Below are 3,644 nucleotides of genomic sequence, written 5' to 3' on the forward strand. Positions count from 1 at the left end.
GCATTGAATGTGTTGCTATTATCACCATTGTTTGCTAAACTTTATGAATAGTGACTTTTTTGAGTTTGTGAAACCTGTTTACACAGTTGTCTGAGGTGTATGGGAAGCATTCAAGTCACACCTCTCAGATCAGCAGTACAAGCTGATGTAAATGTGTGATTCGGTGATTAAGACAAAAAAAAATCATAAATCATTCATTCATCATTCTGAAGTGTGTGGTTGTGTGTGTGTCAGCATGGGTGGATACAGATGACTGCACAATTGAAATAGTATATATAGGCCAGTTTACCAGTGAGAAGTATTTTGCAAAGTTGCACTTTGCTGTTTTTACATGGTTTGTTTATCATCTACCGATGAAAGCCAGTTACTGCTGTTATTATGGATCATAAACTCAATGGACTGTGGCGTCATTGGCACTATGGTAAATATATTTATAATATTTAATTGCACATTTAGAAAATGCCATAACTTCAATACTTGATGTACTTAATAGAGCCAGAAAGTAGTACCTTAAATATAGAACAATCAAATAGCATTTTCTGTACAAGTCATGTTGTAATCAAACTTTTTATTTACAGAAATACATGTGCTAGAATGTGCATTTATTTGTGTGAGACTAGTGTGGATGTACACCAGAGGGAAAACTGGTCCTCCACAAAGAAATATTTTTTTTATAAATGTCTTTACAGAATTCTTACAACACATTAACTAGGCCTGTCCTAGCATTAGAAGGAAACTGCAGTCTAAAACAAAAAGTACCTCCCATTTACTCAGAATACAGAAGGACCATGTAACCTCAGGTTACATTTGTTTAAAGGCTGTCAAGTTGAATCAAATAATGCCTTTGTAAAACTTCTTTTAATCATAGAGGCAACATTATCCAGCAATTTGGTAAAAAAAAAAGGCTTTGCTAATCTGCATAATCATTTAGCAACCCATCAGATTTGCCTTGTGAGCCCTGGTGGGGTTCTCACTGTAACGGTTACTCAAACCTCTGGCACAGATGCTGTTGAGAGCTGACAACTGATAAACAGTGATAAAAATTCTGATTTTGGTGGGCAGTTGCACGTTTCTTTCTGCATGTTCAGAATTTCACATTTGAAGCAGAATTTTGATCTTGTATTTTGTGTTACATTCATGTATCCACATGATCTTTTATTAGTGCTCGCCTTCATGCTCCTGGAAGTCCAGTGGAGGCCAGTGTTTTCAGCACCGGTTCACAGCAGCTGCAGTGACAGTGACATTGACAGAGCTATCTCTCTTATAAGTCTACTGGAAAAAGAAGCAACAGATCTACTCAATAGATATGTAAGTACCATCCAGTGATTCTGTCATGCAGTGTTTCTACACATAATACATTTTTGTTAGTACTTTTTGCATATTTTGCTGAAATATTGCACCAAAACTGGGAACTACTACGGTGAACATTTGGTACTTACAAAAAGAATTTTTGTGGGTTTTGCAAAATGTTTCTCAAGAACTCCAAAACAAGCTAATGACAGTATCAAAGCTTATATTTGCAGTTTCCCTGAAGATTTATGGAAACTATCTTACAGCTGATTTTCTTTTAACTGCATCCTCTACTGCTTCTAATTTATTTAAATATGATCTCACAGGTTTTCATAACACCATTACTTATATGACTGACACTGACATCATTATCAGTCCTTACAATTTACTCATAGTACTCTAATTATTTGGTTACCATGTAAAAATAGATGTACAGCAAATCTCCTGCTGATTCATCAAGCAGTAGATTCTTTTATTTCTCTTTACAGATGTGATGTTTCTCTTTGCAGTCAGTGTAAATCTGCAATGATTTTTAGAAATATAATTTTTAGATTTCAGTCCTGATTGATTTGGCTTGGGTTACTATAGTACCAGCAAGTAAATTTGAAAAACTACAGAAAATACTCCTTGTGAATTTACTTTGCCAGAAATGCAAGAAAACAAAAGTGTATCTGTTTAGAGCAAAGCCAAACAAATTCATGTTGTTTCAGTATAGATGGTTTGTTGAGGAGCTGAAGGTGTATAGCTTGTCACTGTAATACTTCCTGTTCCTGCTCCTTCTGGTTCCATTATTTAAAAGTTACCCATTGTCAAAACATGTCAAACATGACTGTTGTTTGAAGATAATTTTTTTGATGAGCCATTGTAGTCAGCAACAATCAGTTTGATTTATTGTATGCTGGGATTCTTTTATCTCCTTAACAATACATGCCACCCTGTGTTTCAACTAGTAGAAGAAAATGTTGGATTTGCATTTACAGTAATTTAACACAGCTTTGACATGTGATAGGGGAATCAACAGTGAGGCTGATATCAGTGACTAAAACTAAAATCAGCAACACTGAATTACATGAATGCATCATATGCATATATAGACAATTTGAATTTAGCACAAAAATGTTGTTCCCCAACACTTAACGATGAAAGTTCATCTATAGAAAGATTATAAATATTATGAAAAATTATTATTATATTTTAAAAATTAAATACACTGAATGGCAGGCTCAGCCAGGGTTTGATTTCATGAAAATGAAAAGTTTTATAATTTATAACATTAAAGGGAAACTGCAACAGAAAACATCACCATGAGCTAACCCTTAACATGCATTGCTGCCTAATACAAAAAGTTGTGTGTACATAAAATTTCAGTTTTACACTTATTACTCATTTTTTCTACTTAAATTCAGATCAGTTTCCATTAATTCATCCCAACTGTCTGCATTGCTTATTAGGTAAAATAAATTCTTATTAACGTACTGTAGTTCACTTAAAAACCAAAATAGACCTAAATATGTGCTAGTTTGCTAATTAAAAAGGAGCAATATTTGTACAATAATTTCCTTGATTCCACACACACATCTATGGAGAAATCATTTCTGATTTTTACTTTCTTTACAGATACATGTTCATGGACTGGGGACTGATTCAGTTCCAGATGTTGGTCTTAACACCACGATATCCGGTGTCACCATTTTAGAAAAGTTGCAGGACATCTATATCATAAATGAAATTATTTTTTTGGGATTTTCAACAGTAGAAAAATATCAGAAGGAACTTTGGGGCAACCTAGAATATTTTCCGAAAGTCAGGCACAGATTTTCCCATTATTTAGTTAAAATCAAAACTATTCTAGCAAACATTTTCCCAGAAATCCCTTTGCCAGCAATACCGACCCAACCACAGTTGAGCCACACGCGTGACTATGATAAAAAACAATATGGATTAGGTGTTTTAGACAAACTGAGCAACTGGCCAGCAAAAGTGCTGCAGGTACTTGAGGAGACAAAGAGCATGTGTGACAAAGAAGGGATTCCGCACTTGTAAAGGGACACTCTATCAATTTACACAAGAAAATCAGTTTACTTCTCATGAGGAATCAATGTGTTACCATTTGTGAACATTTATTTAAAAGTTAAAGTGATGTGCAATTATTATTATTATTTGTAAAAATGATGATATGGATTATTTATATATTTATTAAATGTATATTTATTGTATTTATTGAGTGTGTATTTATTTTCTTTGTCATGTGAAATTTTCTGTTTCTATTTGAAAATTTCAGTTTTCATTTTTGCGTCTGTTTTATTCACAGTATATTTTAGCCTACAAAATGTGACCGTTTTTGTACGGCTTCA

General features: G+C 33.6%; 1 long non-coding RNA gene across 1 annotated transcript; it reads left to right on the plus strand.

Annotated features, from left to right (window-relative positions):
- Nucleotides 1–315: 315 nt before the first annotated feature.
- On the plus strand, nt 316–3,409 carry LOC113139027 (uncharacterized). Its single transcript, XR_003296512.1, has 3 exons — nt 316–421; nt 1,163–1,308; nt 2,908–3,409. It is a non-coding gene; the product is annotated as an uncharacterized LOC113139027 (long non-coding RNA).
- Nucleotides 3,410–3,644: the final 235 nt, after the last annotated feature.

This window comes from Mastacembelus armatus, chromosome 9 (assembly GCF_900324485.2).
Source record: "Mastacembelus armatus chromosome 9, fMasArm1.2, whole genome shotgun sequence".
NCBI classification, from domain to species: Eukaryota; Metazoa; Chordata; class Actinopteri; order Synbranchiformes; family Mastacembelidae; genus Mastacembelus; species Mastacembelus armatus.